General features: G+C 43.8%; 1 protein-coding gene across 1 annotated transcript in view; it reads left to right on the forward strand.

Annotated features, from left to right (window-relative positions):
- The window catches only part of LOC122575462 (homeobox protein SIX3), a 52,684-nt gene that overhangs the window by 15,520 nt on the left and 23,933 nt on the right, over positions 1-13,231 (forward strand). The window lies entirely within an intron of this gene.

The raw sequence follows: 13,231 nt of genomic DNA on the forward strand, positions 1-13,231 counted from the left end.
TGTTACTACTTTTGATAAATAGGAGCGCTCGTTGAACGAGACCGAAGTCGAGAACTTCTATACACTTTCGTTATTACGATCATTATTATGTCGCCTCTATATCAAGCGATCACCTATTATATCCATTTAAAAGGACTCTCACGTTCCTCATAATTGAAATTACATTCGGTCGTATTTCTCATAATAGGAACTCGGCTGCAAATTCCACCACTTGAAACTCAGCATTAACTGGTTCGTATAAAACAAAACTTTCGTTCTCTTTCCTTATCCATGACTTTATTCTATCGTTCCAGTATCTTAAGATTCGTTCAATTTGCCTGTGTGTACTCGTAAAGATTTTTTCACGCGATTCCACAGAAACACCGGTGAAATTCGCTTCACGAGCCTCCTTTCGCGTTCCCTGGCGAAAAGTTTCTTGCGTTCGACTGTTCACCCCCTCGATGGAACTCGACGACAGTCTCTCTCCCTCACTGAATCCATCTCTGTTACTCTGTCGTTGGAAAATTCGGGCGAGTCTCGAAAGCGCGCCACATTAAACGGAGCAAATAGACGGTGCCGTGCGGCAAAAGGGTGCCGACTGAAAGGCAAACAGTTTAGCTGGAAACAATTGACTGCAGATTGAAGAGAGAGAACGAGGGGCTCGGAGAGGGCTCACGGGAGAGACATCTGACGATCGATGCACGCGTCGCTGCCAGCGAGAGAGCGAAGTTACATCTGTCCGACGATGAAAATAGATTTTGAGAGAGCCCGGGTCCGGGCAACGGGGGGTCCGCGAGGGAGGGAGTTGTTAAAACACTCGTTTCCAGACCAGGAATTCGTGTTTCTCGTCACAATGCCACGGTGCTTTGATCGACCGCCCCCGTCGAACCACCGAAGGCAACGCGTTACCCCGTCTCTCTCTCTCTCTGTCTCTCTGTCTCTCTCTGTATTTTGTGTGTAACGTTTTATAAATTGAAAAAATTATCAATGGTATTATACGAGTTGATGCCGATACAAAAGAGAGGACGGCAGCGTACCGACCGGGTAAATTGCGCGGGATTTCGCGTTCCACGCGTGCCTGCATATTTTATATGGACGAGTTCATTCATACTTAATGTCCCGTGGTTCTTTTCGATTCGGTGTGCCAGTGGACGTGCGCAACGCGCGAAAAAACCGCCCCAACCTGACTGTACGCAATCAAATCATCGATGTTTCGTTGCGCGGTTTTATTAAACAAAGCCCCTGGCCGCGATACAAATGTCGGAGATTTACTCTTATGGACGCTTTAACCGCTCGGCGAACTTGTTGAAATTTTTCTGCGATTCAACCTGGTACACCGGCGGTGAATCGCGCCGATAGAAATGTGGAAAACGTCGGAAGCAGGGAAAATCAGTGAGACTTTTAGACATATGCATATAAATATATATACGTCTAAAAGTCTAAAAAACATAATATATGGAAGGACAATGGCTCATCGATAAGAAGGAAAGAACGTGTCAAAAAAATTGCGACACGAGCAGTTGGACGATGGGGGTGGTTCACCCCTTGTCGTGTGTGTGTTTTGTCTCGTCCGATCCTTTTAACGTCACTTAAAACAAAACACTGTATCGATTTGACCGCTTCTCCCCCTTGGTGAACGCACTCGACGAGCGCCCAGGGGGATGTTCGATGCGTCGAAGACAAGTGACACTCGATTCGGAGCTGGTCCTCCGAGTGTGTTTTATTTTTCTCTTTTTCACACTTCACTGTGCCACGTCGCTTTTCTTTTCACCACCCTCATAGTGTACCGATGCGATCTCGCACAAATATAGCGTCCAATCGAGCGACCAACTCGACGATAATCTCTCTAAGAATTCCTCAAGCGTACGAACGATCGTACAAAATGTTTTTTTTTATTATTTGTTTAAATTTTGCGATTTGTCCAGTAGGACATTTGGTAAAATATTATAGCTTAAATATACATAGCATGTGGATGGTTACCCCCAACGGGGTACCATCTTTGTGTTTGTTAGGTTATATCCTTTGTGCTCGTACAAAATGTACAAAATGTGCGCAAAATTTTATGAAGAAGACTGCTGAATCTTTGGTAAAAATTCGTGCAATTACGTGTTTACATCTTTGCGACCGATATACATGTCGGATTATCGTTAGAATTTAGGGCGCGTAACAATTCTTTATTTGAATTAGCCATCGTTTTGTATAACAGGGATTATATTATAACGAAGTTTGACGAATAACCGTGGTGTTTAGACACGCGAGATGCTATTGACAATGTTCTTGGGTTCGATAACGAATCCACGGTCAACGGGATAACTCTTTACTAAACGTGGAATACTTTGAAGCGCAAAATACGTTTGCTGGGACGCTCGGTATATACTGCTTGACATGTAACTTTCCAAGACGATCGCACGAATAATAGACTGATGAAAATTTTCCTCTCTTTACGATTGCGTTCGTTTCTTATATACTGGTTAGAAGCATCAAGAAAGTTCCAAACACCGTTGCTAGGCAGCTTCTGCCTGGAGTTTGACTATTGATACAACGTGTGTCCCATTATATTGACACCTCCGAGACAAAATCACACGTGGCTAGGCCCGTTCTCGAGGCCGTATGCCGCCACAACCACATTTCTAGGGAAAACCATACAACCACTCCACACCTCTGTCAGGCAAAACGACCATCCCGTGACCGTTGGACTACGTTCGGCGACCAGTTGTGTCACCTCGAGCCCAATCCCACTATCACAAATCTTGAACAAATACAATCGGATTGAATGACAACAATTGCTTAATTACGGCTATGATAGAATCCAGGCTAAAGTATTAGAGTATTTTCCCAAAATTCCAAAGGAAAGACTCCGGTGGTGTCCTTTCATCTCCGACATACATATAGTTACCAAGCACAAGTATGCCGTACGATTTTACTGGAACGTTGATACGTTTCATATTATATCGCTGATATGTTGTATTAATTTAAATAAAATGGTCTTTTTGTAGGACGTATATACGTTAAACATTAAATTGTTTAACGTTCAACTGTTTGGTTTGGATATTTCTTGAAAATCTATGTATTTTTATCAATGACGCAGAAGGTTATAACACCAAAGTATGAACGTAAAGGCAGACGAAAGTATCGAACGTCCACGGCAGTGATTTTCAATTCCAAATAGGAGGCTATGACCGCGCTTACGTACGGAGCGTGAGAGTAATTTGACGCGATAAAATAAGCCGCCACGGAATGATTACGTTACCGCGTAGAATTATAGGACGCCACTTGGGTCGATGAATCTTTAATCCTCTTTAACGCGGCCACGAAACGACCGAGGAACCGCATCGAAATCGAACGGTAATCGGCCGTGAAACGCTAGAGAGAGCGTGTTTTGGTAAAATTCAGCGTGAGCTGGGTAGGAGTCGGAGACGCGGTGGCCGCCGATAAATTCGACGATTACGGTGTGTGTAGAGCGCACAATAGCCGGGGCGGCCACAGAATCGCGAGGCAGATCGGCACGTACATTAAATAATACGTCTTCATTACACGTCGATGGAACAGGTCGCGTGGCATAAAAGAGCCGTCGAACATCATGGTACTGCCCACTAGGATGACTTTTTCTGTCGGCCAACCACGTTAGACGTGTTCGTTTTTCTTTTTTCACTCGTATAGCCTCGAGTCGCCAGCAAGAAAATTGAATGTCGGCGTCGATTCCCTCGTTGTTTCGTTCTTTCTTCGTCTCTTTTTTTTTTTTTTCTTTTCTTTTCTTTTCTCCCCCTGCCGCTAGTACTACTAGTAGTCGCCTTTATTCGTCGTCGTCGTCCGCCGCTCCTATTATAAAGTATAATACGTAATACCGGACTCGGTGTTTCCCAGATTATCGTCGCTCGGCCAAGACGCGATACCCTACGCCTCGCGTGTCAATTAGACACGGTATATGAGGTTACAAAGTATGCCAGGTCTTTGCACCGCGCGTACTAGCCTCGTCAAGCCACGACATCGTTTCCGATCGTTAGGTAAAGTCGACCGGACGAGAAGCGATCTGCGTTCGACTCGTCAAAGACACCACCGCTATTTAACTTCAGACTGAGAATTACGTCGAGGTTTCATCCACGCTATGCCAGTTCGAATTTCCATGATAAAGATCGAGAGTACGAACTACCGAAGGAACGAACAAAGGTCCGCACGAAAGGCGTCTGTCAGGCAAAGGATGATACCAGTTACAGGTGGTCGTCGCGATTCCTTACGAATTGTTACGCGATATTACACACAAATGTTTGTAGTTACTACACGTACATCGAAATTCAATCAAGTGTTTTCTGATAGAATTCGATATGATAGACGCGCAAGGGTGAATATCTCAAATTAGAATGCACCGCAGGGACGTTGATACATGTTGGTGAAAGTGATGCGACGAACAGAGTATTGTTCAAACTGTTCGAATTCGAATTAATATATATTGATACTACGACACATTTGAATATTTGTTTTTCCACGTACACTAAGACTGGAGAATTTGATTTGATCGATGCGATATTTCGCAGAAGAGAATTGCTTTACCGTGACCATCGCGATCTTCCGATTTAAGGGAGTGTTATCAAAAGCTGTGTGCAAAAGCGTAAATCTTTACAAGCGGAACTGGATGAAAATCTAACCATATATATATATATATATATATATATATCGGTCGTGTTACATTTTTGTGCTCTGCTGTATGTTTCAACCTCGCTGATTCAGTTCGAATTTCCACGATAAAGATCGAGACAGCGAAAGTTCGCACGGTAAGGTGTCTCTCATCAGGAGGGAAGGATGATCCTTAAAGTGGCCTTCACGATTTGTTACACGCGACAGCATATCGTTACGCGTTACGGTAAGACGATAGTCCCGTTGCATTTATTACGCGTTTCGATTGGTCTGCAGATTAAGTTGTTCACGTGGCCGGCGGCTATTGTTTGTTAAGGACCAGGGCATGTAAATGAGGAATTCAGTCGGTGAAGTGGTCATGTGCGTTTTGATTGGTTCGTCGTTTCTCGGCTGTTTTCCTTCCCTGCAGAGTCTATCAAGCCGAGCACGCAGTAAATCTCGAACCGAGCTGCTCCTTTTTCCTGCGGTGGCTCAATTCGTGGCCGCGGTGATTGCACGCTGCATAAATTACTCGACTGCAACAACCGATTAACGGCCACCGGTGCACCACGGCCGACGATTACACACAGTTTTGTTCGCTTGGTCCCGCCGATCGCCAGGCGATTAATCCTCTCGTCATTTATCTTAGCCCGTTCCGCAAAAAGGCCCACCTCGATGTATGTCGCGATGCAGCTGACTTCGTTCGAGGAATCCTCGTTACTCGGGATATCAGATGTGCTTGAACACGTTGAATTTGCAGACCGAATATGTAATTCGTGTTACATATATATATATTTCACTTACTTCTTCATTAACCGACATAAGTCATTTGATATCAGATGCACGGTAAAGAGGGATTAATTGGAGCGAAGAAATACAAGAGAAGATAAAAAAGTGGAGCCACATCTGTGTCACTATAATTATAATGATAAATCTATTAACCGATGAAGACCAGTTAACTCGTCGTTAGAATTCTTGATCTATAGCGTATTCTTTAAATTAAGGATTTTGCCGATCGCCATACGCGTGATCTATTCATCTGCATGCGAAACAAAATCGACCTGAGTTGCAATTGAAATCGATCGTGTTTTTATTAATTTTCAATTTTATAATTCGAGAAACATTGTCGTAGAAGATGGCTCGGTTAACAAGCTAAGCGAATGAAGCTTAATACGGTTACGACGAGTTATCGTTGAAAGTACAGTTGCACGCTTGAAACGAAGGTTTTGAAAGACGTGGTAGATCCACGAAAAAAGCTTAGACACGCTTCCGTAAATGTTGTTGGACGCGTAGATCTTGTTGATTCAGTCAGCTATTTTATGTATTTCGCGTAAGTAGGTACTTTGAAAGGATGCAGGGTTGGCTGTAAAGAAAATTGATTAAAGGATGGTAATTTACGCGGATGCGTTTGCTGTCATAAATGATAGTGAAAGATAGGCATACACACCGGCCTTTTCCAACTTTGTTTCCTCTTCAGTGCATGCAGAAATTTATGATATCATCGCGAGTTGACTCGTCTTTACTTGTAGTACGGTTAATGCGGGTAACGGGAAGTCAAGAAGGTTTATCTTTCGTGCAACCCGGCTGATGTTTTCAACATCGACGACCATGGTGTCTCGAAACACTTCAGGATATCATTAGCTGTATAATTATGCCGTGGCACACTAATGACTTAGGGGCAGCCTGGTGATTTCAACGTCTCGTACTCCGTTCTGTGGAAGGCGCCACGCGAGAGGAAGATAAAAAACTTATTGGAATGAAATAGTCAGCGGCATTAACACCAGAACTACTGATCTGTAATATACCATGATGAAAAAAACCACTCACAGATAATTATAATTAAATTCTTGCAATGAAAATCCATAAGTATATATAATTACGTTTCTATCTCGATAGAAGTCAACGTTAATTTTGTTGCGAGTACTTGCGCGTGTATTTTAGTAATTGCGAGGAATTAAAAATTCCTACGTCTAATATTATAACGTCTTCGAAGACGCTGTTTCGATTTTATATAAAGTTGCAGACGCTAATGCGCCTGGCTGAAAATAAAACATAAACGTGAGTGCCTAATAAACGTCGTGCGTGGACATTATAAATAATGACTTGTTTTAAAAGGGACTTGGAAAGTATCACTTTCAACGCGTTCAGTCATACACTGAACTCTACTACTGTGGTCCCCCGGTGGCCGCGAGACGGCCGCGTTCTTAAAAGGCAGTAAATCACGCCTTCCTTTTTATCCGCCACCGAGGCCGCTGATTGTGCCATACATAAAATTACGATAAATTCATAAGGTTTCTCGTGCTGTCATGACCCGCGGCGGTCGATTGTTCCCGGATGCTAATAGCTGAGCCGCAGCATCTCGGTGGGTGGTGCCACCGATTGTCAACGAAATGGATCCGTATTGTACGCGTCTCGTGCAACAAAAGTAACAAGTACAGTTTGAACCTTCGGTATCCGAGTTAATAGAGATACGGTTTAGACAAGAGAATTCTGGGGTGAAAGTACGGTTATTTCTTAGTACGACGATTATCCTATGACTCAGACAGAATATTTGTCAACAACAGTAACGCCAGATAAGACGTAACGCTTGTTTAATTACTTGTTAAATTAATATCTTCGATATCGCTAGATGACAGAAATTAATCGAAATAGCGTTGGATATAATTTAGAATAGTGTTAAATTGGATAGTTAAATTACATTTAATTTATGAGCCAGTTATAAATTCTCTCTTCTTTTTTTTGATACCGTAAATGATTCGAAGCGAAAATGCCTTTGACAGTTTTGCTTTTATTAATCTTTACTAATATTTGCATTACCAATTTCTCAGCTCTAAACTATTTTTGTTTTCGTCTCTAATCCCTCGTTTGATACCAATTTACTCACACCGCGTTAAACTAGGTAATATTAATTTCATATTATAAGTAGTGGAAAAAAACATAATCCGACTGATAAAAACATAGTTGGGTTAATAAAACGTTTGCATAGTGGAATATCACGTGGTAAAACATGCTCGGATAATGAAGGCTCTACAATGTAATAATATAAAACAGAGACCGTTATCTGGAAAATGTGCAACGTACCGATTAAACGAACGCGTGATTTCGATCAGTTAATTTCGGGAAAGTTAGTTGATCAAGCGTGAACCAGTTTTTTAAAAAGAAGAGACAGAGAGAGAGAGAGAGACAGAGAAAGGAGAAACAAGAATATCATGAATCTGAAAATTGTCGAGCTTCTAATTACATATAGATGATATCTGCAATTTCTGTTCACTCAAGAAGTACCGCAAGAGGGACGCGAGAACAGACCGGATTATAATTTCGCTGGGAAACTAGTTTGATTAATGTTTCGCCGATCGCCGACAGCTCTAAACGTTGTAGTCGACTATACGATATCTATTAAAACCCGATAGGAATTACGCGCCATTAATTAACCGGATCGCTGAACCTTTGCGTTTGATCATTTTTTATTTCGCGTGTCTCGGTTAAGTAAGTTGCCGTAATACGAGCGAGACATTACGCAATCTGGTTTTAGCTTCGAAGATCGCAGTCGAATATTTCCTTCGATACTCAACCGAATATTCTTCCAACAACAAACGCCGGTAATTTATCAAGAGGGTAGCTCGATGGATATGACGAGAACGAAGCGTAGATTGAAAATACGTAACGTTAGTTTCGACGATTCGTGCATTTGCGAATTATCGGATTCTTCGAGAACATTCTCAACCTTGGAAATTCGACCGAATAAATTTTCAAGAATCGTTCAGTCGTAGGCGAGACCTTGATAAACGCACGATTAGACGGGGAGCACGCGTAAATCAAACGATGGTCCTGGTGTATCGGTGCAGAGGGGTGGCGCGAGATGAACGTCGTTAGTCCGGCACAATACTGTTTTGACGGTGTAACAAAAGACAGGCCGGCCCGTGAGCAGACAAATGACCGTGGATCCGAGAACAAATGACAGTGGCTGTCCAAACGTGAACGCGGCTCTTTTGTGAACGCACCTCATTACCGGCTGCTCGAAATTTTTCATATCCGCACGTCCTGACGTCCGCGGCCTCACGTTCAAGAAAAATTGATCGTCGCTCGTGCCCGATACCGGATGGAGATCCCTCACCATCACTACCATACGTTCTCGTCTCTCTTCGAACCGACACGAACCTATCCCATCAACGTGCAGGATCGAAAAGATACGAGCGTGAATCGTGCACGAATGGGATCGCTTGGTTTGCCTTGCCATCGAAGCACGTTCGTTTAGGAATCGAGTGAAAGCGGTTGAATCGGTCAGACTACGATTACATTCCGAGAATGAAACAACTGTCTCTGACGAGTAGGAAAAATGGTTACTTGTAGTGGAACGTTCGTTACATTGAGGAGGAGACGTCGTAGCCGGAGTTGGAGGATATTTGTCTTTTTCATTGAAAAAGTCGAGGCTGCTTGTGAAATCTCAGCCTTATGTTGCGACTCTTGGCGGCGGAACGAAGACGAGACGCATACGCAGACACGTTACTGCTCGCAGAGGGCAAATAAGCGTCAAATGAAGCGTGCTTGAAGATCAAACGAGCGAGCAAACACGAAACAAGTGACGGGGCGTTAACGTGTCCCCGTTGGAAAAACATCGCCAGCTACCGGTCGTGTAATACCACGCTTTGCCTACCGGATTACCATTTGGACTAATCCCGCCTCCATCGCGACTACGACCGTCAAGAAACGCAAACATACACCGTGTAAAATGGAAAACAACCACGTCCGAGGGTGAGGTAAGAGGATAGGTTTAATCCTTCGCCGAGAGAAATCGTCATCTGCTTGTCGATATAAATCTGATATACTCTAACGTGCTCAAAATTATCAACAGAATATATAATTCCTTTTCTACATACTAAAGCTACTTTACTGAAAGCTGCGTTACGGTCAGGATGGCAAAAAGTATGGCGAAAGCAGGGTTGAAAACTTTGAATGGACGACGGTTGGCAAATGTGAAATTCGAAATTATATGCAATTTAGCGATTTAGCGAAGTTCTCGACGTCGAAGATTTGATAGTTTGGAAAAGGATATGATAGAATTTAAAGGTAGCTGCTGAAAGACAGGACCGTCTCCTCGAGGATCGTAAGCACGACGACACTCGTGAACGCAGAACCTCGCAATTAAACACGTTTTATTTGCTCGTCAAAAAATGTCTAGCAGACGAGATTTGACAGCCCTGGTGTCAATGCAGGCACATCGATTTAAAAAACAGTTGTACGACTGTGAATTATTATCCTCGCCAGCCACAAGAAGATGCAACATGTTCGCATATTCACTCTTCCCAATTCTGCAATCAAAATATCTCCTGCCTACGCAGAGCAACACTCACGCTAAATGAAGACACGCCTAGAGCGTTAATCATTCCCGGTGTCATCTTACAATCGTCGTCACGTCTATGTTAATCGTCCTGCCTACGCTCTCACGGCTAGAAAATCTGCAAACCGTGGTACCGCTCGATGTTGTCGAGCCGTCCACGATAACCGGTAACAACAATTACGCAAGTAATCGAACGAGAAGAAAATGATAGATAACGGGTCCGGTAGTCTTCGTCGTAGGTCTGAACACGGCCCACGGAATTCGTGTTAATCGTATGCCAATGGGTGGACGATGATCGGCGGGGTTGCTGGCGTACAAGTCGCGCGTTACTTGTCGAGTCATCAAACAAAGATGGCCGCCCGGTTCCTGCGGCGTCGAGTGCCATATTTGTAAAACAAAGAGGAGGCTAGGGAACACGGGTTGGCGGCCATTTACATAAATATGTGCAGTTTCTGTGGATTCATCTATAGCGAGGGGTACCGGAGCGATTCCTCCTGGGGATTGCTCCTTCTCCGCGTGATTAACTTGTCACGAAACGCTGTAGTCACGTCTCGAGCTATTTATTAGACGGATAAGGATCGGCGGTGAACGCGTTCGCGCCCGCGCCAACCGCTCCTTCCAGACGAATCGTGCGCTTCACAGAGGAGAAGCTCGGCTAGCGATGACGGCGAACTCTTCGGAGTTGCGCCAAGGTCTCCCCTGTCTCTAACCTTCGTCCTATTCGGGGCTATTCGATATCCTAAACGGATACCGGCTAGAAAGTCGATTCGTTATCTCTCAGATTGGTTTCTTCTCGCGTACATTTCCGCCATCATTCTTCTCTACTAAACGGTCATCGTATCTTTCCTGCATTAGTCGTGGAGACAATCTTCTGACTAGGAAACGAAGTCTTTTAACCCTTAGTATCGACAAATGAGCCTTAGCCGCGGATGCGCGTTAAATGAAAACGTTCCACGGGAACGTTTCAGTAAGAAGAGATCCGGTAAGAAGATAAGAATACTCGGCGAAGAGACGAAGAGCGGTAGAACGGACATTGTTAGCGTTGTTTCGTTTTACTTTGTATCTAGCTGCTGATAAACAGTAACGCCGACGGTGGCTCACCAGAAATGATAATTTAAACGATGACTCTCGGCTTCTTCGCATTCAATTACTAAATAATTGACGGGGAGGGTGAAGGAAAGCTGGGTACGCTGCGGAAGGAGACGCGGAGGGGGTCGAAAGGGCTCTCGACGAACGCGCTCTCATGCGTCCTCTCTTTCTTCCGCGGGCGGATTCCCTCTCTCGGTCTCCGGTTCTCGGCCATTTCGCAGTCGAGGTGACGAGCGTGACTTATCTCCTGCAAATTATAATCCAATTTGCGATTATCGTCGTGCCATCGTGGCCGCGCGCAGCCTTTGGGCCTCGCTGAAGGACCAGATGGACGCCTCACCTCTTGCTGATTAGTAAGGGATAATTAACCGCGTGGCTGACGCGATTTGCGCGTTTCTCGACCACCTTTCGTTTCGAGAAAGACACACGGTGACACGCATATGATATTCCGTGGTCCGAATCGCGACCACTCAGGCGCATAAATCTTCGCTACCTTTTCGGACGTCACCGCGACCAACGAAGCTAAATATGGCAACGACGTTGTTTCAACTGCCTCGCGTCTATTTAACGCACTAATGTGCGAAACTGCGCGACTGTACCGTAGTTAACTTCGTGGTTACTTTGCGGCTATATAAATACCAACTGCTGGTTTAATATCGAAAATTAATTGACAATTTTAACAATTTTGATGGCGTTTAAACTTGTATCGTTTTGCTTTAAACGAACGTATTTGATCGAAATTTATACACCTTTTCCAACAAGGTGCAGATTGTATTTATACTGCTGTATACTCTACTATATTGCTCCGTGTTTACCAAAATACGATGTTTTAGAATTGGTGAATTATTCAGGTATACAACATAGTCCGTATCATAAAAGCTTTGCTGTTGCAAAAAGTCGATCACTGTCGAAGTAATGACTTCAAAAAAAACTCTACATCTTTACTTTTGTATATCCGTGACTTGGAGACCGTTCTTACGAAGAGAATAGATTTTAGTGAAAGAAAAAAAAATATTCTAAGTAAGGAGGAATCCATATTATTATACCCTTGAATATAAATTATGTTTTGGGTTACAAGGTCTAGAAACAAAGGAGCTATACGTAAATTTCTATTGCAGTTCCTTATAGCCTTTATCTAGAGCTACAAGGTTAACTTTCTTCCTAATGTCCTTTACTATAAATACATGAACGCGTCCGCTTCTATTGAATTGTAGCACTATAAAAGTGAGGATCTGGATCAGCATACATTATACTTATACCTTTATTTATTTCAATACACTTTCCTATTACAAATTCATCCACCCGTTCTTCTACAAGTCAACCTCAACAATCACGAAAGTTAATAACTCAATTTTTAGAACCTTGCTTTCGCTACATTCCAGTTCCTACTAAAAAAAAAGTCGATATTAATATATAAATACAGAATATGTGTTCCAAAACACAAGGTTCAAATAGCAGATACAATTCATCTTGCGATCAAATAATATCTTAAATTCCTATACCGAAAGAAGCTCCGTCACTGGATAGATCCAGCGTAACCAAGAAGCATTGATTTTTTCCCCGCTTCAATACCTTTCGATGTTCCATGATTAAGCTCCGCAGTCGTACAGTCCCTCGGAAGATGAACTCGTAGATTCGCATTTCTCGCATACTTCGCGATCCATCTGTCAAATGGCGGGGCGAAAGGGTAGCCGTTCTTGCCGCGGCTACGTGCGCACGAAATCGCGGATGACACGCGGCGTCAAAGCGGAAAGCCGCGCGACGTAACTAGCCGGGAACGACAGGTGGCTCTCCGCGGGCATTTCCTGCTTCTCATCCCGCGAAATTGCGAGTCGCGTTTCAGCCACGGTGAAATTCGCCGGCCGATCAAACGACCAATCGAACAAGAAGAAGAGGAAGAAGATAAAAGAAAGAAGAGGAGAAAGGAAGCCGCGAGTCAGACACGCCAAATCGAGCCTATCGAGATTCCATCGTTGCGAGACAACGTGACAGATTCCGTGCTTGAAATTTCTCCCGGTTGTTTTTGTAAAACAATTAGACGACGCGAGCTTCAGTTCAGTGGAGATTTACGCTTGACGTTTAACGAGACCTCGATAATCCCCGTTACCAACGTCGTCATTTACGCGAACGACTGCACGCCTGTTACAGCTACGTGGATCGCGGAAAGAAATCGCCGTCTCATTCGGTTGCCTTCGAGATGTAGCTTCGAGGTTG

The sequence above is a fragment of the Bombus pyrosoma genome, linkage group LG2, assembly GCF_014825855.1.
Source record: "Bombus pyrosoma isolate SC7728 linkage group LG2, ASM1482585v1, whole genome shotgun sequence".
Lineage (NCBI taxonomy): Eukaryota > Metazoa > Arthropoda > Insecta > Hymenoptera > Apidae > Bombus > Bombus pyrosoma.